Source organism: Phodopus roborovskii, unplaced genomic scaffold (assembly GCF_943737965.1).
Source record: "Phodopus roborovskii unplaced genomic scaffold, PHOROB, whole genome shotgun sequence".
Lineage (NCBI taxonomy): Eukaryota > Metazoa > Chordata > Mammalia > Rodentia > Cricetidae > Phodopus > Phodopus roborovskii.
Genome location: NW_026126549.1, coordinates 28,483,402 through 28,509,122, shown reverse-complemented (window position 1 = coordinate 28,509,122; position 25,721 = coordinate 28,483,402). Strand labels below are relative to the sequence as shown.

At 37.7% G+C, this 25,721-nt stretch overlaps 1 protein-coding gene across 2 annotated transcripts in view; it reads left to right on the top strand.

Annotated features, from left to right (window-relative positions):
* The window catches only part of Rab27b (RAB27B, member RAS oncogene family), a 142,596-nt gene that overhangs the window by 3,827 nt on the left and 113,048 nt on the right, over nucleotides 1–25,721 (top strand). Inside the window, exon 2 of one of the 2 annotated variants that reach the window (XM_051201011.1) lies at nucleotides 17,359–17,556. The exons of the other annotated variant lie outside the window; for it this stretch is intronic. The gene's annotated coding sequence lies outside the window, so the exon portion shown is untranslated. The remainder of the gene's footprint in view (nucleotides 1–17,358; nucleotides 17,557–25,721) is intronic. 2 annotated transcript variants of the gene reach the window in all.

Sequence of the window (25,721 nt, the reverse complement as noted above, 5' to 3'; positions counted from 1 at the left end):
AACACTACTTGTGAATCTTCCAGAAAATACAACCAATCAAAATTCAAAATTTTGGAGCCAAGTAGAGACCGATACCTCCACAACACAACTCTTTACCCAAGGCTCAGAGAACATTGAGGAAGAAGGATAGACAGAATACTGTAAGGGAGTTGCTGTGAGTTAGTGTCTCTGAGGAATACAAGAAGCTACAATCAAGTCTTACTGACATGACTGGCTAAACATAAGCTGAACAGGGACAATAGATGGGGAGAACTGATGAGGCCTCAATGCTACAGGAAGAACTCCAGACAGCTAAGGGATGCTGAGACATGCTACAGGAAGAACTCCAGACAGCTAAGGGATGCTGAGACACACTAATTGGTTACAGAATACCAAAAGGTCATCCCCCAAACACACACACCATCATACAGACTGAGCAGGATATATTTACATATTTAAGAATACATAAATATTCGTGTGTGAGTGCGTGCGTGCGTGCGTGCGTGCGTGTGTGTGTGTGTGTGTGTGTGTGTGTGTGTGTGTGTGTGTGTACAGTTAATGAAGGAGGCCATAAATTCGAAGGAGAACAAGGAAGGGTATATGTGAGTGTTTAGAGGGAGGAAAGGAGGAAATTGCATAGTTACATTATAAGCTCAAACATTTAAAAAGGCTGCATTGACATGGATTTTTCTGGTCTGCTTTAAAACCATAAACACTGTGGTTGACCAATGTTATTTATGATGCTATTTTTCCAGGGAACAGTGATCTGAGGTGAATATACCCAGCAGATTAGACTCATAGCCTGTGGCTAAATGTTCATACCCATACTTGGTTCTGCTCATCAAAAGCAACTTGAGAAAGACGGCTAAGTCTGGCACATCACAATGTAAAGCACAGAGTTAGATTGAAGATGATGAAGAAAGTTCATGGATGAAGAGAGTAGATCATTGAGTACTATGCACTTCATATGTATACAAATAACCACATTTATATACTAAACTAACTGCTTGAGATAATTTAAAATATTTTTTCATACAATCTATTTTGGTCATATTATTTCTCCTCCTAAGTTGTTCCAGATTCCATCCCTCTCTACCCACCCCAATTCACATCCTTTTAGAGTCAGTTTTTTAAGTGGGAAATTATGGTGTCATGATTTAATTTTTTTTTCTCCATCACCTCTAAATGACACACTTAGGAATAGCAAAAAATATTTCAGAAATGTCATCTCATTGAAAATCAAACTAGGATGGAATATGCTAGATGAAGACAAAGCTATTTTATAAAAAAAAATAAGATGTGAATTTAAATTTTTTTTGAGTTGAAAAAGGCTAGTTAGAAAAGAGATAGGGTGTGTGTGTGTGTGTACTCAGACATGCATGACTCTGATAGGTCCAGATTTAATTACGAAACTCTTCAGAGTGACAGCCATAGATAAATTAAAAATTCAGATTAAAACCTTGTGCAGAACTATGAAAGGGTTGCATCCTGTGGGGGTGTAGGGTGTGGTAAAGAAAGGTGTTCTGAGCAACATTTTAACTAATGAGAGAACCAGAAGAGGATAATTTTTAATTCCTAAGACATTCCTCAGCTTCATTTAAGCCCTATCTGCAGTTTTGGAGTGTGGAGACTTGCCTATTCCAGAAATGCGACTTCATCGCTTTGCTCTTATTCTCCTTCTGTTTTTTTTTTTTTTAAACATTACTTATTGCGATTGAATTTTATAATAATCATCATTATCATTTATTTAAATATTTATGTTAGTCAACTACTACTTTTAAGATAACCATGGAATTTATACTTATTTCAAATGCAAACATTAGAGGTATTTGGAAGCCCACTATTTTCATCTATAATAAAATCCAGAAAATGGCGGCTGTTGCTGAATATTTTAAAAATTGAATAAGAGTTAGAGAGATGGCTTGGTAGGTTAGAGCTCTTCCTGTTCTTTTGAGGACCCAAGTTCTGTTTTTAGCATCCACTTCTGGTGGTTTACAATTGCCTGTAACCCACTCACATACACAATCCCCCTTACATACCCCCACAACACACACTCCTTTTTCTTCCTGTGTCTCAGCAGTGATTGCCTTCATATGAGTGTGTGTTTCAGATAGAGTAAGGATGCAAGTTTCCCAGAGGTGCTTAGACTTATTGAAGGGAGCCATCCGATGAAAAGGAATAAAAACAAGAGAAACCTATTCATCAATCAAAAAAAAAAAAAATACATTTCCAGACTTTTTGGAACTTCTTTAGTGTTAGTTTTCTATCTCCATATTTCTTCTTCTACCATGTCCTCCCTTCTTGACCCTAAGTCTGACAATGTGTTCAGTCCCTGGAACTCACATGGTAGGAGAAAACCAAGTGGTTGGTTCTCTGTCCTTCAGATATGCACCACAGCAAGTGCTTGTGAACACTCACAACACATGTAAATGCACATAAAGCACACACACACACACACACACACACTGTAATTTTAAATGAAAACAATTGTAACATTATTTGATGAAATTTGTTGTGTTCTAATGTAGTATCTATGTCAACTGTATCACAATGAGTAGTCTATATTACATTATATTTATAAAGTTTCTATGTATTGGTTTAATAAATAGAGCACAAAGCATTGGTATAAAGAAGTTTGGTGAATTCAAGAAAGAGGAGTTGAAACAGGAGGACAAGAAAGAGAAGATTAAATAATATTTATTTAAAAAGAATTCCACGGGGAGATAAAATAGAGAGGAACACAAGGAAGTGAAATTCTAGGGGCAAAAGGCCTACAGTTTCTTGGTGCAAAGACCCCTCTCTAAAAACAGATGTGCATACCCTAATCAAGGTATGGAGGAAGGGAGACCACATCCTATATACACTGAAAATAGACTGTGGAACAACATTGAAGATAGAATACCGATGTTACTGTAAAAGCAAGATGAAAGTAAATATGAGAATATGATAAGATGGGGAAATGAGAGAGGAATCCATCTTATAGCATTGTTAGAGAAATCTGTAAGTAAATGCATTAGTAACTTCATATTTCAATTCAAGTACAAATGCTGTAAATTTTGACTTTAGAAAAATACAAGAAGGGCCTGGAGAGTTGGCACAGTGGTTAAGAACACTTGATTATTCTTTTCAAACACCAGCATACACATTAGGCAGCTCACAACTGCATGTAACTCTAGTTCCTGTGTATGTGTGGTGTACCTAAACTCACACAGGGACACACATGTATACATATAAAAGCAAATAATCAGTAAGTAAACAATAGAAAGGACATTTTATAAACTGATTTACCCATGCACAGCAGGCAAGTAACAAAAACAAACAAACCAGCAGAAATTTCATAAATGGAAGCATAAAATTCACCATATCAGTGATTATAATAATATTTATGGATTACTCACTTCATATTTAAAAGAGAATCCCTAGCTGGAAAGATGGCAGTGGCTAAGAATATACGCAGCTCCGGCAGAGGATGGGAGTTCAAGTCCCAGTGTCCATATCTGATGGCTCACAACTGACTGTAACTTGGTTCCAGGACATCTGACACCTCTGGCCTTCAAAAAACTGTAGGACATCTGACACCTCTGGCCTTTAAAACACTGTAAGTGAGGTTGAGCTTGCTTAATAACAACTACCTCGTTCCTTCTGTTTGCTATTGTAGCCCCTGGAAAAGTGACATGAATTTATACGGGACTTTTTTTTAAAAAATGCAAGAAACAAATAAGCAAGAAGTATTTGTATTACCTGCATTCAAAGCTGAGAAACTTAAATGAAATTTTCTACTTGGATAATCTCTTATAAAGACAAATTTCTAAGACTGAAAGATCAGATTCTACAAAGAATATTTAATAAATGCTGTGTAGTAAATGGAGGGAGGAAAATTTATCCTTAGTGACTTTTCTGCTTATTTGTATCACTATTAACATAGATTTAGGTGGCCTTGTGTATTTAGTTCCCCTTTTGCCTAAAAAAATAGTATCTGGGATTACTACTCAATTTACAAAAGTATTTGGAATAAAGAAAAAAAATGAATTCCCCAAAGCAGAAATACAGGTATGGACTAAGATCATGCCTAACAAACACACAGTCCTCCATCACCCTGGTTTGGGTATTAATCATATCTTATTAGCAAGCACAGTAAGTTTGTTTTATGTGTATACTCTATTTGTCCCTTGGTTTATTTTTGTTGGTTATAAAGCTTTGTTTTCACAGTAAAGTTGACATGCTTTTCTCTGAAATTTGTTTTAAAATCTTGGGTTGGCATAAAAAACATCATTTTTGTTATTAAAGTAGTAGCCATTTTTATTTTGTATTTGAAGATATTTAATTTGGCAAGAATGATTTTAGGAACAAATTAGCATCATTAAACAAGGGATTGTTAATATACTTAAAATATATACCAGGCACTCCTAAATGAATATTGCAGCAAGAACAATTGTAGCAGATGAATTTCATGGCAGAGAATATAATTAAGACTTAAGAGTTCATAAAATAATGGTGAAAGTCACAATTCACCAGTAAAATATAACTGTCTGGAGCTCACAAGCATTCAGAATATACTCTAAAACCTACAAAAGAGTACATAAAACAAGAATAAGGAACAAATCTGCCATATTAGTGAAAATTTTGACCATAAACATTTCAGATTTGGGGCCAAGAATTAAAGAAAGTAAAGTTTCGAGCAACGTCAGTTAAGTTTTATCTGTGAGGCCAACAAAGAATTCTTCTTCTGCTCATGGGCAAGTATTCTGCATTAACAGTCAGAAAGGGGGAGGTTGCAACACAAGTCTCAACAGATGAGAAAGATCAGTGTACACAATTAAAACTGTTTAATCACAACAAGAAAATGCCTCTTTATCCTGCGCATGAATCATACAGTTTTCTACCAGATGGCATAGTCCAAACTGAAACATCTTTAATAGCAGCTACAAAATGGCTACCAAACCTCATTTGATAACAGTGAAGCCCACAAGAATCCGTGTGTCTGTCTCCTTGGGGTATTTCTGAGGCACAGCTTCTTTTCCCTTCTACCCAAGGGTACTGTTTAGAGGCTTAAAGATAAAACTCATAATTTCCCTGCTTATGATTCTGATGCTAATGGCAAACATCTGCTGGATCTACTGTGGTGATATCTTAGAGTTTCTATTGCTGTGAAGAGACACAATGACCACACAACTCCTATAAGAAACTACCAGCAGGAAGTAGTTTGGAAAGAATGATGCCCAAATTCCCAAATATTGTCTATAAATGTTTGTTTTCATTTAAATGGATTTGGTTATATAAAATTTTTAAAAAAAAGGAAAAAAAAGAAACATTTAATTGAAATGTCTCTTGTTATGAGCAGTTTCCCACCAGCTTGGTCCCACAGCCTCATCAGCCCCAAATAAAATGCAGAGACACTGTATTAAATGTAAAACTGTTGGCCTGTTACTAGCATTCCTTTTTGGCCAGCTCTGTCTTAAGTATTAACTCATTTGTATCAATCTAAGTGTTTCCATGTGGTTTTATCTTACTGGAGAGAGAGTCTGGACCTCTTACTCCTCTTAGTCCTACATTTTAACTCCTCCTAACTATGTCTCTGAGAATCCTCCTCATCTCCAAGTCCCACCTATTTTGCCTACCTATTTGCCAACAGAGCTTTATTTATTAACCAATAAGAGAAACATATTTACAGAACGGCATCTCCCATCATCTCCTCTTTTCTGTCTAAAATAAAAAGAAAGGTTTTAATTTTAATACAGTAAAATATACAACAAAACAGTTATCAAATAAGAACTATACTTAACAATATTTAGTCCATTTACATTATCAAGAATTAAGGAAAATATTGTATCATCTATCTTACTTTCTGAGTCTAAAGTCTTATATGTAACTTATCTTTAATCCTAAGGAAAACTATACAATAACTATCTGTCTTCAACTCCATCAAAGACCACAGAAGGATAGGATATAAACTCTAGAAATGACAGAGACATCACGCTGCCTGGCCAGTCACCAGAAATTCTTTTGTAATGTTCTATCTTCAGTCTATAAGCCATAATGTGTCTGACAGACTCTTTAGCAAAGCAGGAAACTTTAAACAGTCCACATGTATTAATTAGCAGTTTGCCAGTCACTTTTCTCTGTGTCCTGCAGAATGTCTGGCAGACTCTTCCATGAAGCAGAAAACCTACAGCAATGTCCATCTTATTTCAACAGTCACTTTTCTGTGGGACCTGCATGTCCAGTGTATACAGCATAATATCAAACAATCCAGACAAGAGCAATATCTTACCCAAACAGCTAGTGTTGTTACATTGGAAGCAAATTCCATAATGAGTTTCTTCTATGTCCATCTTCCTTTGTGACACAGGTGGTGTTGCCAGGAACAGTTGTGCCTCAATGTTAAGAAAAACCCTAAACCATTGTAAATGCCATATTCTATAGGTCTTTGAGAGATTTGAAGAATATTTATTCATCTCAAATATATCTATATATCTAGAAAACCTAACTATCTTAACTGTGTTTTGACTATTATAGGTAACTATAATCTGTACTAAAATATACATTATATGTTAAAATAAACTATATAAACACAATACCTAAACAAGAAAAGAAATATACATATCACAAAATTGACCTTAAATTTGTATCAATAAATGAAAATTCATTCCAAAATAAAGCATCCATTTCTATGCCATAATCCCTTTTTACCTTTAAAAAGAGATTGGTTGTGACCATTAACCATTTATAACCAACCCCATTTAAATGAAAACAAACATTTATAGACAATATTTGGGAATTTGGGCATTGTTCTTTCCAAACTGCTTCCTGCTGTTAGGGGGCACTGTCTTGGAGAATCCTAAGAAGACACAGAAATCCTGGCGTAGTCTGCAGGGCTGCCTTTGTCCCAGCTGTTTTGAAAGTTGAATCACCTGGGACATTGTTTCAGGGATTCTTGCTTGATCAAACCATGTTAGTCTGGCAGGAATCCACAGCTTTTCATTTTCTGTAGAAACAAAAATAGAAATTCTTTTCCCCAGTCACCTGTCCTTAAACTTAAATTTTGAAGTCAAAGCATTTTTTAAAATATATAAATTGGATTAATTCAGCAGCATTGATAATCACGTGTATTTTAGCAGTTGTTCCTTCCTAAGCAATTGAGCAATTCAAATACAACACAATAGCATACAGTATCCAGACTTTCTGTGTATTTCACATCTTTAGGTGGCTTTTTTATTACTCTATTACTTTTACTTCTGTCTTTTCATTTTTTGAGACAGGGTTTCTCTCTGTAACTTTGACTGCCCTGGAATTTGCTTTGTATACCAGGCTGGCCTTGAAATCACAGAGATCTGCTTGCCTCTGCCTCTGAAGTGCTGGAATTAAAGGCATGTGCTACCACACTCAGCTAATCTCCTTTTTTCTCTTTCTTCCTTTCTTCCTTCCTTCCTTCCTTTCTTTCCTTCTTTCTTTCTTTTGTCCTTTCTTCCTTCCTTTCTTTCTGTCTTTCTTTTTAAAACCACTTTATCCTGTTTCTTTTTCTCTCATAAGCCTATATATATTTCAAAATACACTGTGACTTTATCTTAATTGTCTTTACTGTAAATCTTTATCTTTTTCTAGCCACAAGTCTTTTATCTGCTAAACAACATTGCTTTCCAATATGGCAGGGTTATGTTTACCACCAGCAGTGAGATCTGTGCTCACCACCTTGGTCTATGTTGCCATCAAGCAGCATGCTGCTGGCTTGGAGATGTGGTCACTGCCACTGCCAGCTCTTGTACACACCATTCAGTTGTTAGTAGGGCTTCTTAAAAGAGCCGTGTGGTTTTTTGCCCACTTATGCCTAGTCAAGAAACAACATGCATCTCTGCATGCCTCTAGCAAAACAGAGCCCACCAGAGAAAAACATTGCTACCAAAAAGCCTTGTTTGTGTCTGTTCTTTTGTTTCTAAAATCCCATTTCAAGCTTTTGTCAAGTTTTAAGTGTAAGTTCTTAGTACCCATGTTGTAGGCACCATTTTGTTACAAGCATTTTCCAGCCAGCCTGGTCCTACAACCAGTGAGAAATCAGGTAATTAGCATTTCTGTCTTCTTTTTATAAGATGCACAGCAACCGTTTATTATAGATTAGTGGTAAAGCCTTTACCTAAGATGTGTGAGAACCTAGATTCCATCCCTAGAAGTGCTAAAGTGTTTGTGTGTGTGCATATGTGTGTGAATTGTTATATATTACACTTGTGCTACTGTGCTATAAAACACTAAAAAGTAATTTTTCTTGTGGGAAGCTGTCTTTGCACATCTGCAATTGGAGCCAGCCGGGAAACCCACAGTTTGTACCTAAGAGGGGGAGTGTGAACCAAAGAAGGGCTAGCTAATGGAGCTTAAGAGATGAGACAGAGACACAGGAATATTGTCAGAAGGGCTGGCTATTTAGTCCATACTGAACACATGCTGAATGCTGAATACCCTGAATTTATTCTTTAATAATCTTAAGTACCCAACCAAAAGTGGGGGCAATGGCAGAAGACTTCTATTATCATGTATAAGGGGCAAAGAAACTTACTTCCCTTAATCCTCCAAGTATTTGGTAGCCATACCTGCCATCTAGCCTTCAGGGTCAAAAGTAAAGACACCTGAGCCATGGTCTGTTGTTATTAGACAGAGACATCCACTATCAAGGCCAAAACATCCTGTAGCCACCAAACTATAGACATTTTTGAACTCTCTGATGTTTAGTCAAACTGGAGTGGAGCTAATCTTTATGGCCCCGACAAATTCAGTATGGATTGAATGGCTCTCCCCACAACTATCTTATGTGTCTGTCTCATCTCTCACCCTTTAGCTAGCTTTCCTTTTATCTACACTCCCCATCTCAGGTACGAACTGTGGGGTGTCCAGCTGACTCTAACTGCAGCCCCACAAAGACAGCTCCCAATACTCCTTACCCTTATTTTCTTAATAAAGAAAATCTTCCAATAACATAAACACTAGTCAAATCTATTATTGAAAGAGTCTCAGGGTGTCTGGCATCATAGCTTAAATTTGTGCTTGTACCTATGTTACTTCCATTATTGTCTTGCCCTTTACTTCTTATATAAATTGTCCAAAATAAACTTACAATAAAGAACTTTTTATGACCCCAAGATCATTGCAATGGTCATTTTTGAAACATTTACTTATTTAGGACTTGTCATTTTATTATTTTTTTATTGTAGCTCTGTGGCACTTTGTCACATCTCATCTGAGTGTTGAATATGCTTCTGGATAACTAATGACGCTATGGTATGATTTAGCAAGAAGGAAATGCTAGAAAAAGACACGAACCTTGTATCTTTCTATGTGGATGCCAGAAGTCATCTATCTGAAGTACAAATGGCTCGATTAAACAGCAATTGCCTTTGGCAGAGTAATCACTTTAGGAGTTAAGCTGATCACAACCCTGCATGGAAAGGCTGTGTACTCTGGTATTCTTCTAGCTGCTCTTGGGTTATGAAAGTTTCAATAACATTCTGCCTATGGTAATATAATCTGACTTTTCAGTTTTAAAATATTTCAATTGGCGTTTCCAAGGGAGTTTTGAAAACCTTACCAACAGTTAGAGTCCCATATTATAACATCCAGAACTGGAAAGAAAAACCATGTTTTGTGACTCCCAAACTGCTATTATGCTAGCATATAATTATGATGAAATGCAATTTCTAAAATAAAACTCAAAACTCTAAGATAAATATAAGATGAATGAATGTAAAAGATTCCCTTTAACTAATTTGTTAAAAGATAGCAGAAGATGTTTAGAAGCCACTGAAGAAATTAATTTATGCTAACACTTGTAAACATTAAAAGTAGCACATAATAATAAATAATGAGATGGTGTAAGTCATTCCCTCAAACAATCTTGAGTGGTCTTTGTCTGCCTATCTCATTGAACATTATTTCTGCTTGTCTCTTGCTTCATGATTTGAGGTGTGGATGAACAACTAAGTTTGTATGCTAGCCAACTGCCTGTTACATGTCTGATGTTATTGGAAAGTAGATTAAATCTGATTATTTCTATAGATGCATCAAAAGCTCTCATTAATTATGTGGTTCTTCCTGGCTTTGCCATTCTGGGGTTTTAAAGAACCTAGTAACCACTGAGGCTGTGAAACTCACTTCTAGCTAAAAATTTGTTCTCAATCCTCTATTCTAAGATGAAAGAACCAATCGCCAGTCTTTCTTCTATATTTCATTTGTATTATCTTCACATTTTGATGGACTCTTCCTTATAAAGATGTCCTAACTTGCCAAAGTACACACATACCTGATGTCACCTCTTTACTTGGCCCCCTTTTTTAGGAAGCAGGTGCTGAGCTGGTTGTTTCCTGGGAAACTTTGACAGTTCTAAATACTTTCTTAAATCATGAACTGCCATACTAGATTAGATAAGATTTATTCTCAAGGGATTGCTTATTGGGTAAGACTACTTGCATCACAAGCATGTAGACCTGAGTTCAGATTTCTACCACACATGTATGTGTGGTATGGCATGGCTGTTCAATGCTTATAACCCAAGTGCTGAGTGGGGACTTGAGAAATGGTGAAGGGGGATTTCTGGGGCAGGAGAGTTTCGGGGGCTTGTTGGATATAGGATTAACTCCAGGTTCAGTGAACTACCCTTTCTCCTAGGAACAGGGTAGAGAGTGACAGAGTAGGACATCTAATATCCCCCTCAGGTCTGCTGCAAGTATGCACAGGAGTGCATACTCCACACGCAGATAACACACACACAAACACAGACACACACAGAGAGAGATTTCTTTTAAATGACATTCCAAGTTTAGACTCAGTTAATATATGGATTTATTCCATTATGTCCATCTAAAAATGGGCTCAGAAGCGTATTCATCCTAAGCAGATAACTTACTACAATGGAAAATAAGTAGACAAGAAATACTTGATTCAAAATAAAAAGTGACTCAATGAGACTTACACACCATTTAGAATACTTTTGTTAACTTCAGTTTACAAAACAGTTGTCTACTAAGAAAAGAATTAAACATAATGTAAGAAGAAATCATACCTGTCTTATTAATAAGGAACTTGTCTTGAATTGATTTGCTGACTTTACTGAAGCTAGCGATACCTAAGTATACAGTCAGAGAAACTGTGTTTCTACCCTTACCTGAGAAAATAGTAACAACTTTGTTGACTAAATAGCTCAACTTTTATTGGTAGTACCAGTTATGGGATATCTATGTTCAGATGTTCAAATGATATTAAATTTGAGAAGTTTATAACAGTAGTGAGAAGAATGATCATAATTACATTTTTTTACTCTTTTGGTACGTTATCTTGGGATCTTTCAACATACCTCTTGTTTATCCATGTGCTATGAATATCTATGGCTATTTTTTTTCCAATTTTGAGATCTTTTCTAGAATGTAAGCACATAATAATCTGTATTTTTCACAAATCAACCCAGTATCTGGCAAAGATAGATGGTCAATACATGTTTTTTGGGGTGATACAAATGGGTGGTTGGGCTTCATTAGCTCTATCTGGTTAGAGATCATAGACAAGCAAGCAACAGATCCTTTAGTGTTGACAGCCCCAGAGGCTCTCACCATGGGCATCCAAACCCAGAAGCTTTAAGGACTAAGATGTAAAAATTAGAGGCTTATCACACGTATATTTTCAATGCCAGAGGCTACTTTCTGTAAATGCTCAGGTGTTCCAGCACTTGGTAACTAGGGTGCCAGCACTTAGTGACTAGAGCACAGCTTCTAAGTGCCGGGGATGGAACCCTAGATTCTATCCTTCATAGTTCTTACATGAACTCAGCTGCTAACCGGTGTGTTCGGTATTTGTAGCAGCAGCTCCCACTCTTGGCTCTGCGCAGGGTCTCTCTTCTCTACCATCTCTCATCTCCCAATGCTGCTACTTTCTGCCCAGTTTAAGGTTCTGCCCTCAGTTATTCTCTCTGACTCTTCAGCCATCTCCTAGGGCTATATGTTGGAGCTTTGGATTCGGGGGAACTTACATTTTCTTGTGGCTCTGAAATTCTTAGCAACCTTTTGGTGTTGCAATGCTGAACTTTGGGTGCTGGGGTCTTCAGTTGGTGTTGACCCTGCTCATTCTTCAGCAGATTACTCATTGCCACTGCCACTGCAATTGGAAGCCCTGCGCTTTGCTCATTTATTTTGCCAGAAGGTGTTCCACGCATTTGTGTGGACTGTAATTTCACAAATCACAGCTTTGAGTATATATAGCTTTCAGCTAACCACATGCCCTTCATTAAAAAAAAAAAACACAAGTTTCACATGGGTGCAACCTCCTTTCTATTTATCTCAAACTATGGAAGATCTTGGTTTTCTTGCTCCCTGATATTGTTAAGGACTATGAAAAGCTCCAGAGTAACTATAAGCAAGGTCACTTGAAGCATCTGCCAGTAAGGTCACATAGAGATCATGACTTAAGTGATGTTTTCCAGTGTTGACACAGGCTGCAGTAGTTTTGATTGGAGCAAGCCTCCTGAAGCAAAAGTCTGTGGCTTCAATAGCATTTGCCCTTACTGTGTTCCTTGCAGTTGGAGCACAGTTTCCTTGATGGCTTTGTGATGTCTTCATAGCACCCGGGATGCCCTGAGGACAGCATAGCAAGTCACCAAAGTGGGCTATTTCTTTGACAGCTCACCATTCAAGGCAGACAGACACAGGTAAATACCTGTCAGATGTCAATCAAGCATTTAAAAGAACACAGCAGACAATTTTGTTCCCTTCCTGGAGGAGTGCTAACAACAAGAAGCATTAAATTAACATTCTTAACAGTGCTTAAAGATGCTTAATCCTTAGGCAGATGCCCTTAGCCAGAGGTGGGTCCCTCTAGTCTTACAGACTCAATAAGTGAATAAGTGAATGGCTCTAGACATATGAACATACTAAGAAGAAGATTCATTGTTGATCTTTTTAGAAAAGCGAACTTGTTATTTTAAATCAATACGACTATATCTAGATTGTTTGACTAATATTGAATAGGAAAGATTTTTGAATATAATTAAAATTATCAATACGTTTAGGTCTCATTGAACTTGACTATACATATACCATACCTTTACAAAAGAGGTATTGGCTACAGTTTATGCTTTCTGTAAATCTGTGACAAAGATGAAAAGTGAAAACATGTTCTTAAATTTAGCATTCCAAATACCAAATCATACAGTAAAAAAGCGATATCAGATTTTGGTAGAAAATACCAATAAGTCACAAGAGAAGAAACAAAGTAGCATACACACTGTGCCAGACTCCTTTGATGGTACTTAGATGATTAACTACAGACTCAAACTTGTTCTTTAGCAGTGATTTCTTGATATTTATTTTATACGCATCTGCCTTTAAAGGGACTGTTGATACTTTACGCGTTAAGAACTGGAAAGGAAAAGATGCAGCTAATGTTTATTGATCACCTACCACACCCCAGGCATTGCAAATACTACATCATGTACTTCAAGTCCTCTTTCATTCATAAGGATTTTCATTCAGTAGGTGCCTTTCAGAAGCTCTGAAACAGAGCTTGATCTGAATGAGAATGTTTTGGCAAGGTAATTTTGCTGTGGGATAGATCATATAAAATAAGCCCAGTGAATGCTGAAGAATGCATATCTGAGTGTAACCACAGCTCCAGTCAAGACCAAATAGTATCAATTTTCTATAAAATTACTTTGCAGTTAACACTGTCCTTAGTCTGCCACTGTTATGCTATTGGTCACTGTAATATAATTTGCCCCTTCTAGAATTCTATATACATATGTATTATGGAATACAAACTTGGTCTTTTTTGTATTTGGCAACTTTCATTCGATGAAATTTTTGGGGGGTCTGCTTAGCTTAAATCCTTGCACATATCTACAGCACAAGTTTTGCTTTGTTTCTCTTAACTTCCAAACAGTACTCTACCACGTAAATAAACAACCTTTGTTGTCAATTATCCTATTGCTGTATGTGTAAAAAAAAAAAAGTTGCTATAATCTCTTTTTTTCTCAATTCTTTGTATAGACATGTTAGTATTTCTCTTGGTGAATGCCCTCAAACACAATGATGAAGCCACGGGATAAAGGTCGTGTTATGTGATGCTAATTCTGCGGGTTTTCTATACTTCTCACTGTGTCTTACTTCCCCTAACAGACACCATCAAGGTCTCTAGTTCCTTAATATAACCAATGCTTCTGAATTCAGACCTTCTAGTGAGCACACTGTGTCTTCCATTTTCATTCCTCTGATAAACACTACTGCCGACCTTATTTATGTGAGCACATCTGTCATGTTTATGTCTTCTTTTAAGCAATATTTATAAAAATAATTTTCCCACACAGATATCTAAGCATTCTCTCCACATTATAGATATGAAATGTTTGTAAAATATAAAATAAATGTATTGGAAATATATTTTATTATTCTAAAATTTGACTTTTCATTTTTATAACACACCTCTTAGTAAAATGCTTTAAATTGCTAATGCCCTATTTAACCACTTTTATTTTTCTGTTTTATTGATGGAGATGATTATAAAAGCTAATGCATCCCACAGCTGCTCCTAGAAAGTTGCAATTACTCAAGTGACTCGTCACAAAGTAGTGACAATAAGATTTGTCCTCTAACAGGTGACCCCCGCTAGGCTCTTTATCATCTAGTCTCAGGAAAATAAAACAGCTCCAAACTCTGATGTCTAAATAGGAAAAATTCTAGAACCTCAGGGTTGGGAAGAAACTGACTTGGCGTTTTTTCCATCTCTCCATTGGATAAACATTTTGCAGTTAGTTCATTTTTCTAATGCACACTTTTCATTACAGGCAGCAACATGGCACAATTCATGTGGATGTTAGAACAGGAGAGGAAATGAGGAACTTCTCACCAGTTTTTCATCCACATGACACTTGCCTGAGTCACACAGCTTGATGGTTGAACATCTCATGTCAGTGCATCACACTCTCTCAAGTGGGGTCAGGCCTCCAGAGTAGCTAAAGTGGCTCTGTGAGAATGAGACCTTTGTAGTCAGGCAGTATTAGGCTTGCATGCTGGATGGGCAATCAGGGCAAGTCACTTAATTATCCTGAACCAAGGTCTCCCTCAACTATGAAACTGGGCTACAAGTCTTCTATGTAAATGCTCACTAAATAATAATGACTTTTTTCTTATTGACTGGTGATACGAATGGTGAAATGGAGGAAGAAATTCTCTTTTCTTTGCTTCAGTTTTATCAATGGGGGAAAGAAATGGGGCCAAGAAAATGTTAGAAAAAGAAGAGAAGATTAATAGTTGGTCTTTGTTTTAATAAATTCTACTCAGCCTTTTGGGTGATAGCAATCATCTAACTGTGGTCTATTTTAGAAGTAGCAGTTTATTTTGGAGGTCGTGGATATGGCATAAAGGACCTTGGCACATAGACCTAAGAACCATGTGGTGCCAGAATTACTTTTAAACATAAGACAAACACTTACTAAAGGGTGTAATATCATCCTATGGGAACATAAAAAAATTCCGAGTGCATAATTCCAAATTTAAACAACACATAAAAAGCCAAGAAGCTTTACCTACTTCCCTCTTGCCCCCTCCTCTTCACTCCCCACCCTGTCCTGAAGCCTAACAGCTCTTTTCCTTAGTGTTTCTTCATGTTGATGGTGGTAAAGAGTTATCTATATTTCCCCCTCTTTGGTGACACAAAAATAAGTATGATATGGATACTGCTAAGCACATACTAGATTTACATGTATACGCATACAAAGTAGCCTGTAAGCTATGGAGTTCCCAGAATGAGACCCTAAGAACATTTTCAATGGTATGCAATATGTTGCTTGACAGAGCTGTGCAAGTGCTGGTGTAGATGAAAAGTGGCCTCTCTCTTGGCTTCATGGCTTGGTTTTTGAACCTACAGGCAGAAGGTGACAGCAGATTAAAACTTCAAGTGCAGATTTTGAAGACTTATTCTAGAGTTGAACTACTTGTGAAAACAAGCTCGCTCGGAGAATTCTGACATTCTTCTGGCAAAATCAGTCTTGAGGGGTTGGTGCTAGCCTGAAGGCTCCTGCTGCAAAGGATAGTGTGTCCCAGTATCAAAGGGAGTACAGATTTTCATCGGAGAGTGAGCACTTTAATGTGCAAAGCTTGAGAGAAAAAGAGAACCCAAGAACCCAAGGTAGACTTTTTTTTTTTTTTTTTTTTTTTTTTTTTGACAAACGATTAGAAGAAAATACATTCAAGGGGATTGCTTGTGAAGGTAAATTAATTATAACTAGAAGAAGATGGGTACCTCTTGGAGCATTGTTTGCCAGATGACTTACATAAGCCTTAATGGTGGTGAATACTGTTGTGGTTACGATCGTAAATGAGGTTTATCTCTTTGCTAAAGTGTCTGGCCATAATTTCATCCTCTGACTTGATAAAAGTCCAAAAGTATATGTACATATAATTACTTAAGCCATATTTTTTTTTAAAAAAAAAAAAAGGAAGGTGGGATCCGTGATATAAATATTAAGTGTAAGGTCACTTGAATAGTTCGTGTTTCTAGTAAGAATTTATGTGCTGTTCATACAACAGATGTACATATATATATATATATATATATATATATATATATATATATTGCTTCTGCTACTAAATTTACTTGCATCTTTTGAGTATAAAGCAAGGAATCTGATGAACAGGTGTCCTGGAGACAGCTGAATGGTGGGTGTAAAGCAGTCTGGCTCCCACATTTTCTGTGTTGCTAGAGGGTGACAGAGAACACAGCAAATCCCAGAAACCAAACCACAGGGAGAAGGCTGCCAGCTCGAATATCAAGACCAAAGACTTTCCGGTTGTGTAACATTCACATTCCTCTGTAGATGTTGGCTGTGTCCCAGGACAACAGTGATAGGTCTATCTCTTTAAAAGTATGCTTGGCAGTCCTGTGAAGTTTGCATCGGTGTCAGCTTGTATATAGCTTGGGGGCAATTTTAGAGAAGGTATCAGGCCATGGTCTACTTTGGGAAGACTAGGGAGCTGCCTGTCCTGAAAAATGTGCTTTATAACTAGGGTAGGGAAATTCAGCAGAAGATAACCTCCTTTTGGTCCTGTAGTCTTGTGTAGGCAAGGACTTAAAGTTCATTGTTTACATCACTGATTAGATCTGACTCTTAATTCACATTTCCATGTGCCAGACTGTTGAGTTCCTATGGTTTCAATTGGTCTCTCTTTCTGCATCTCAAACTTTGCCTCCTCTATATTTGAGACGTTACAAAATATGCTTGGCGTTTAGAGACAATGCTAGTTATTAGACTGTGAAATCAGAATTTCCAGTTTAAGTATTTTGCATTGTTTTTACTGAAGCTTTCTCTGAGACTGTTCTAATCCCATTTAAAATTATAATATTGTTTTGTATCCATAGAATCATCTGAGTCCTCCTAAGGATTAACATATTTCCTGAGGAGGATTATGTCATTAAAAAAATATAAACACAGAGGGGTTGTCTTCTAGAGTCTTCTAAGGAAACTCTAAAGGATGGATGACTGGATTCAGTAAGCTGTATTTTCCTGGCAATCCTTATTTCTGAACACTTGGGGGTTCACTGTAGTGAATGTCACAGGTAACATCTTATTAACAAAACACAAAGGTTTCTAAATGCACTGCTTAAGTTTCAGTAGACTTAGGCCCTCTCTAAAAGAATATGATCTTTGGGTGAGTAGGAAAAAGCAGTAATTGCAGGTATTTTACATAGGGCTTAAAATAGAAGACCTCGGACTATGGGAAGCTGGAGAAAGGCAGAGTTATAGACTAGAGTCTCTGAGACTGCAGCTCTGGAGTAAAACACAAGCATATGTTTCTTTTTCCTTCCTTCCTTCATTGCTTCCTTTCTTCCTTTGTGTGTAGGTGTGCATGTGTATCTGTGTGTATGTGTGTGAAACAGCTGGAAAGGTGGTTCAGTTAAAGCACAGGGTGCCATCCAGAGGACCTGGGTTCAATCCTAGCACCTACGCACCTACGTAGGAGTTTGTAACCATCTGCAATTTCAGTATCAGGAAGTCGGACACCTACTTCTGGCCTCCACAGTCACAGTATATGTGTGATGCACAGACATACACATACACACATACACATACACATAAAAGGGAAACAATATTTAAAATATGTGTATGCACCTGGGGCTGGAGAGGCAGCTCAGTGGTCAAAATATGTGTGTGCAGATGCACATTGGCATGAACATGTGTGCACCTGAACCTGGAGATTAGAGGAGAGCCTTGGATGTCATCCTCAGTAACAGTATTTATCTCTTTTGAGAAAGGGTCTCTCACTGCCTGGAACTCATCAATTAGCCTAGACGGGTTGCCTGGATGGCCCCAGGAATCTTGTCTCTTTCTCTCCAGGGCTGGAATTACTAGTGTATACCATCAAGCTATTTTCTAATGTGAGTTATGAGGGTCAAACACAAATTAGCACTTCTTAGCTGCAAGGCAGGCACTTTAGGGACTGAACCATCCCCTCCTGCCACAAAAAGTTGTTTTTAACAATCTTCCTAAGTGATGCTGACATAAGTGGGTAGAGCTCAGGTTTTCAGATACAGCAACCAACATTCACTCAAAGCATCCTGTTTCAAACAGAGCTCATGAGTTCCTCTCAGCTTGAGTTCTTGTTTTCCCTTACAGCTGCTAAGACTTGCTGGAGTGTCCAGCCAGAGGGGTTTTGGCTCTCTCATACCCTGACTCCTTGGCATAGGTGCTGCCAGTTGCCAGGTCAGATTATGAGTCACCCTCCTACTGAGACACACCATCAGAGCCTATAGAGAAGGCCACCAAGTCACTGATTCCCCACCTCCAAATGATGGCAAAGAACTAGAAAGCTTGCTTTATTTCTAAAAGGAACATGTTACATAAAAAAACAAACAAACAAAAACAGAACCTTGCTGGGCAGTGGTGGCCCACGCCTTTAATCCCAGCACCAGAGAGGCAGAGGCAGGCAGGCTCTCTGTAGGCTAGCCTGGTCTACAGAGCAAATTCCAGGACAGCCAGGGCACCATGAAGAAATTGTGTCAAAGACAGTTAAGATTATTACTTATTTATTTGTGTGTAAAAAGTAATGATACAGAGAAAAATACAATGGTTTTCTAAATATTCACAATGCTGTGCAGAAGTACTGTGAATCTTTCACAGTGCTAGCTGTGTCTCAGATCATTTATTTTTTTAGGTTTTTGTCTAAAGAGGGTTATTCTTTCCATGTCACCATGTCTGAGTTAAAAAGGCAAATGTCTCAGGTTACATTTACTCAAGGGAGGTCAGCCTTTCTTCTACAGGCCAGTCTAGCAAGTGTCCATTCTCATACTTAAAGGAACTGTTTCTTTCAATTTTTAGTTAATGAAATGAAGATCCCTTCCAGAATCTTATAGTGACCCAGCTCTGGCATGGTTACATAAACCTACATCCTATCTTTCCCTGCCCCCCCCCCCCATTTCTCTATGTAACCTGGCTGTCCTGGAAGTCAATCTGTAAACGAGGTTGGCCTTGAACTCACAGAGATCTTCCTGTCACTGCCTACCTAACACTGTGATTAAAGGTGTGTGCCACTACTGCCTGGCCCACCCTATTTAAGTTCTATTATGTGACAGTAGAACTTTCTTTTTTAACTTCAGGACCCTGTCATTGTTTCATTTGTTTGAGTTGGAACTGAAGGATAACACACTGACTTTACTTGAGTTTTTAATGTTTAAATTGTTTAAATTGAACTGGATGATTAAATGGGACCTTGGCCTTCCTTCCTTGTTCTTTTCCTCCTTTCTTTTAGCTGTCACTGGCAGAGCATCTGTTCGAAGGCAGGGCACAAGGTTAACAGTGCAAAAACCAAAAACACATAAAACATACTCTTTGACAGCTCTCTGGATTTAATAGCCTAATTGAAGAGACAGAGGGAGGACACAGCAAATACAATGGGAAGTAATAAGTACAGCAGAGGCAAGGCATGCTGGGTACAGTGGAGGAATTCGTTTATAATTCAATAATGTCTCATTGAGTGCCAGGCTCTGTCTAGCTACTGAGGACATGAACATGCTCAGTGAATTTAAGGGACTCACATTATACAATGAGGTGAGGGTTAATTATGATACAGTGTGGTAAACATGGTAATAGAGAACTGCACAGTATATTCTGAAAGCAAGAAAGACCCTGGGAATGAGGAGAGGACAGACACAGTGCCCTGGAAGAAGATGTGACAGAAATGAGTCAAAAGTGATGGATAGGAGATAGTCAAACAAAAGGGGCAAAGGCACGGGTCACAAGAAAAGTTGAGAGGTACTGCAAGCAGCATCAACCTTTTGGAGACCTGAGCACCTTTCATAGGGTGGTGACAGTTAAGAGTGGAGGAGGAGATCATGAATGAGTAGGAGCACAATAGAGACAAAACCTCTAGGCAGTCAGACAGGGTGTGTGCATGTGTGTGTGTGTGTGTCTGTCTGTCTGTCTGTCTGCACATGAGTGTATGCTCTGTCCAATTGCTTTGGACATAATAACAATTGTCTGAAGAGAGAGGTAGGAGAGAAAGATAAAAGAGGAAAACATGCAATGATTAAGGGAAAGAAAATGAAGGACAGAGTCCTAGTTTGGATTACCAGATTGTCAGGTAGTACTAGTAACTGAGAATGTGGAATGAGGAATGAATGAAGTGGTCAGTTTGTTTAGACTCACGGACTTTGTGGTGACCATGTCACTCTTAGCAGGAACTCATTACAGCCAATTCGATACTTGGACATGCAAAATGGTCTGGGAAAGTAATTAGAGAATTGAGAGTCTCAAGACTACAGAGAACATCAAAAAATAGAGTTTAGTTTGAGGTCTGATGAGTTCAAGAGTCCTTAGAATACAGGAAAATAACCATAGACCCCAGAGATAAGGTTAAATAAGACAAGTATTGTGAGACCAGATATCCGTACATGGACAGCATTTCTCTCAGAATATGTTATGATTACCATGCTTAAACCTACCTAGGTGCTAGACAAGCATGAAAGGAAGGAAGGCACAGGAGAAGAATAACAGGGCACTGCACCCACCTTTATTAGGCTGTGAGGAAGCAGCCGAGGAAATGATGCAGAGAAAATGCTAGGGCATATGAGCTAGGGACATGGTTCCCAAAATTGGTATGAATCTAATTACTTCTTTTCTGAGGCTGCAAAGCAATGGTTTGCACTGGTTGAGGGGTCCTCAATGACTCATGTTCTTAAATCCAATTTGTGAAGTTAGTAGAAAGGACAAGGTTGTTTCAGCCATAGATGTTCCATTGCTTACAGAGCTTCAATTTGTCACTTCACAACATACTGGGGGGACTTTCTTGTGCTTACTTCATGTGTAAATTGAAGCAGTGGGAGACAAGAGACTGGACAGAAGCCTAGGTTTATTCTGTCAGACTTTGGGGCTCAAACCTGAACTGCAGCAGCTCACTGGGATCTACTCCTCTAGGCACCTCTAGAAGAGTAAATGGGGGAGGTCCACCCCCAAGAGATTAAAACTTAATTGCTGTGCTTGGGGGAAAGGCTTGTCTACATGTTAATAGTCCACAGGGTGCTTTTTTATTATGCAGGCAAAATTGAGGTCCTGGCCATAAAGTAAGGAAGTATCCATTTTGCTAAAGCTAAGTCATGTCAAGGAAATTAAATCAAAGAAGAATGTGTGTAGCCATGTGATCATGTAGTGAGTGGGAAATGAGGAATGAAAGTCCAAGGAAATGATCAGGAAGAAAGGGTTTTTCTCTTGAGATTATAACATAATTCCAACCTTTCTTCATTCCATTTCCTCTCTCTAAACCCTCTGGTATATCCTCTTGCTCTCTTTCAAATTCACGGCCTCCTTGATATATTGCATGTATATATGTATGTGTGTGTGAATATGTATACACATCCATATATTATATATGCATATATACATACATGTATTATATATAATATGTATCACCATATTCCTAAATATAACTGTTCAGTCTTTATAATGTTACTTGTATGTATGTTTTCAGGGTTGACTGTTTGGCACTGGACAACCAATTGACATCCTCTTCCCTGGAGAATAAAACCTCTCCTGCTCCCAGCTTTCCTCGGTTGCTTGTAGTTCTTTGTGTAGGGCTGAGGCACAGTGGGCTTCAACTTTGGAATTTACTTTGGTGTCATCCTTGTTCAGCTTACATTTGGCAATCACCTTAGTGAAGCTTTAACATGAGATTCTCTGATTCTCTGCCTCCTCCTCTAAAATGTTCCAAATCTTAGGTATGGGATAGTTTTGTTGATATATCCATTGGAACTGAGCTCCACAGTAATGTATTTTGATTAGTTGTGGTTTTCTGTAGTGGTCTCCATCTTTTGCAAAGAGAAATATTTACCCTTGATGAAGGGATGAAGACGACATTTATCCATGGGTATTGTACTGGCTGGGTTTGTGAGTCAACTTGACAGAGAGGGAGGGGAGGAAATTTGTCCATGAGATCCAGCTGTAAGGCATTTCTCAATTAGTGATCATTGGGGAGTACCCAGCCCATGGTGGGTGGTGCTATCTCTGTGCTGGTGGTTCTGGGTGCTATAAGAAAGCAAATTCAGAAAGCTAGTAAGCAGCATCCCTCTATGGCCTCTGCATCAGCTCCTGCCTACAAGATCCTGACCTGTTTGAGTTCCTATCCTGACTTCCTTCAGTGGTGAACAGCAATATGAAAGTATAAGCCAAATAAACCCTTTCCTCTACAACTTGCTTTATGGTCATAGTGTTTTGTTGCAGCAATAAAAACCCTATCTAAGACAAGTATAGAACAAATGTTTATAAGTTGTTGATAGGGGTTATGCTGGTTTAGTAATAGTAGTTGCAGATTCTTCTCCAGGAGCCATGATTTCACTAGCATAGAGTAGTTAATTAGGTTGCCAGTACCCGTCATGGTTTCCTCTTGCTGATTGGTTCTCAAGTTCAATTACAGAGATAATAGTTACCAGCAAGGTATACATGCCACTACTGCACCCTTAGGCTTATCCTGCTCTGCTAGTTGTTGATGTAATTCATAGGTGTCAATGCTAGGTCAGAATGTTGGTTGTTCCTTCTTTTGGAAGCTTACATGGTGACTTCTGTTGCTATGAAAGATAGTTCGTAGGGAAAGGGAATTCAGGTCAGTTCCAGCTCAGAGGATTCAATGACCTATATTTGTTTGTTTTTTAGCCTTAAAAGAAAACAATGGCAGGATAGGGAACTGACTCAAAGAATAGGCAATCTAGAAGTTTCTCTTGGCCTTCCAGCAGCTAGGAAAACTGTGAAAGTACTGGGAACAGAGCAGAAGCCAAAACTGCACCAGATAATCTGGATCCCCTACCCCAACTTCCCAGGAATGAACCATGTGAGCTATAGTTTCCACTTATGTACCTAGGTGTTTCTGTTTCTTTTCTGTTTTTTGTGTTCCTCATTGGCTTTTATCTTTCTGTATATTCTCAAGAATAAAACTCTAACTTGCAAGCTCTTACTAAATGCTTTACTTTGGGCATGCTATTAAAATTCCCTTAGTTTTCCTACCTCCTCTGTAGGCATATTTGTAGTGAGACTTAAATCAAGTAGTGTATATAAGGTATTTCTCCTAGTATTAAATTGTTATTGGAAAAAAGATTATTATGCCTTAGGGTACTAGGAATCAAATCCAAGACCTTGTGCATGTTTGGCAAATGTTCTACCACTGCCTATAGTATTTCCAGATTCAATTTATTATTTATAATAAGTCTCATTTAGCATTTATTTTACATAGGTTTGCATTTAACAAAAATATTCCCATTAAGTTAGCATAATGAATTCAGTGTAATGAACAGTTAAAAAAAAAAGAAAAAGACTTAAGATAGTGTATTTGCTAAGCCAGTTCTATGTCACTTACATAACATTTATTTCAATGCAAATTTATTTTGCTCACTCATGACCATCAGTTTTGCTATTTTGTAAAGTAAATCTTGATTATTTAACTAATTAATTCTGGTATACACACACACACACACACACATATTTGGTGTTCATAAGATCTTATTGCCATTATAGACTTTTTTATTATCACTTGGAAAATTAGACCAAGCAAAAGACACCCTGTTTAGAAATGATCTTTGGCTGTGTCTTTTTGGTTTCTAAAAATCCATAGTGTGTTATCTGTACGAATGTGATAGCATCATTACCATTATCTCTGAGAAGTATTGACTCTGCTGTGAGAGAAAAGGCTCAGAAAATAGGACACTTTCCACACCATAAATTGTTCTGCCAGCCCTTTGGAAGTGTTTATTTACATCCATTTAAATATGTATTTTAGGACTGGGAGTATATGTGACTCAGTGGTGTGTTTGTCTACATGCACAAAGTCCTGGACTTAGACCTTAGCACTGTGTAAACCTGGATTGTTGGTGCAGGCACAGCTGTACTCTATCTTCTAGGAGGTGATGCAGAATGATCCAAAGTTCAACTTTATCCTCAATTACACAGCAAATTTAAGGCCAGCTGGAATACATGTGACCTTAACTCAAAATAAAAATCACAACATCTCTCCATACAATGAGAGAATATATATATCATATACATATGTATATATATTTTATATACTACATATGATTATGTTATATCGAATATAAACAATTTAAGGAAAAAAATTTAAAACAAACAAACAAATCACTTGAATCTTTGACCTGAAGAAGGGCTTTCATATCCAGAAGTAGTCTCTGGTTTATAAATCTACAGAATTCCTTCCTTTAGTGGCAATTGGATCTATACAATTGTAAACCATATTGAGAGATATGTGATCATTTAGGCTCTTTGCCAATTTAACCTCTCTGAACTAAGGAGAGTACTAATTACATAAACCAGCTTAGTAGATTGTCAGACCATCCTGCACATGTCTCACTATGTGAATGTATCCTCAGGACACCAGATTCATTCTACTTTCAGTTTGAATGTTTGGCAAAGTCAGTAACAGTAAACAGCTTAGTTGAGTCAAGGCCATCAGAACTCCATCAGTTATACAAAATGGAGGAGGAGGAATGTTGACTTAAATGCCTTTTTCCATTTGCAAGTCCCAAAGAAAAACAGAAACAAAAAAGGAAGAACAAGGATGGAGCCTGGAGATTCTCTATTGAATTGAATGATTGTCCTCAGTTCTATCACCCTTGACCAGCAACCTCTTCTAAGATCTTCCTAAAACAATGGCACTGCACAGTGATCCTAATGTGTTCAAGGCCAAGGAACAAATGCCCTAGCGGCAAGCAGGAAGCTGCATGTCTTGGTTCTTAGCAGCCACCCACTGGCTTTGTGTTTCATTCCCTGCTCAGACCTTGATACCTCCTCATACACACAAGGTGAAGGCATCACATAACTTCAAAGGTATTTGTATAGCTTTAATATATAATTATATATTTAATATATAATATATAATATAGTTTTAATTATATAATTAAACATAACCCTGGCACCAATTTCTGACATCTTATTTTTTAAAAGAGATGAAACAACAACAAAAAAAATGTTTCTTTCCTATTTTAAGCACGGGTCCTCCCTGTGCAAATTGCTGGTGTTTACACACAGCAGTTGGTCCATAAGCCTGTTCTGAGTCACACTCGTGATGAATCACTCACAAATGACAAGATCCTCGCTGATCCTAAGGTGTGACACAGTGTTCTACAACATGTCTAGTTAGAGGGGAGTAAATAGAAAGATAACTAGAAAGGCTGGGTAAAATGCATATCGAAGTTGTAGGAGGGAAAATGAGTGTTATTTTATTCATTAAAGG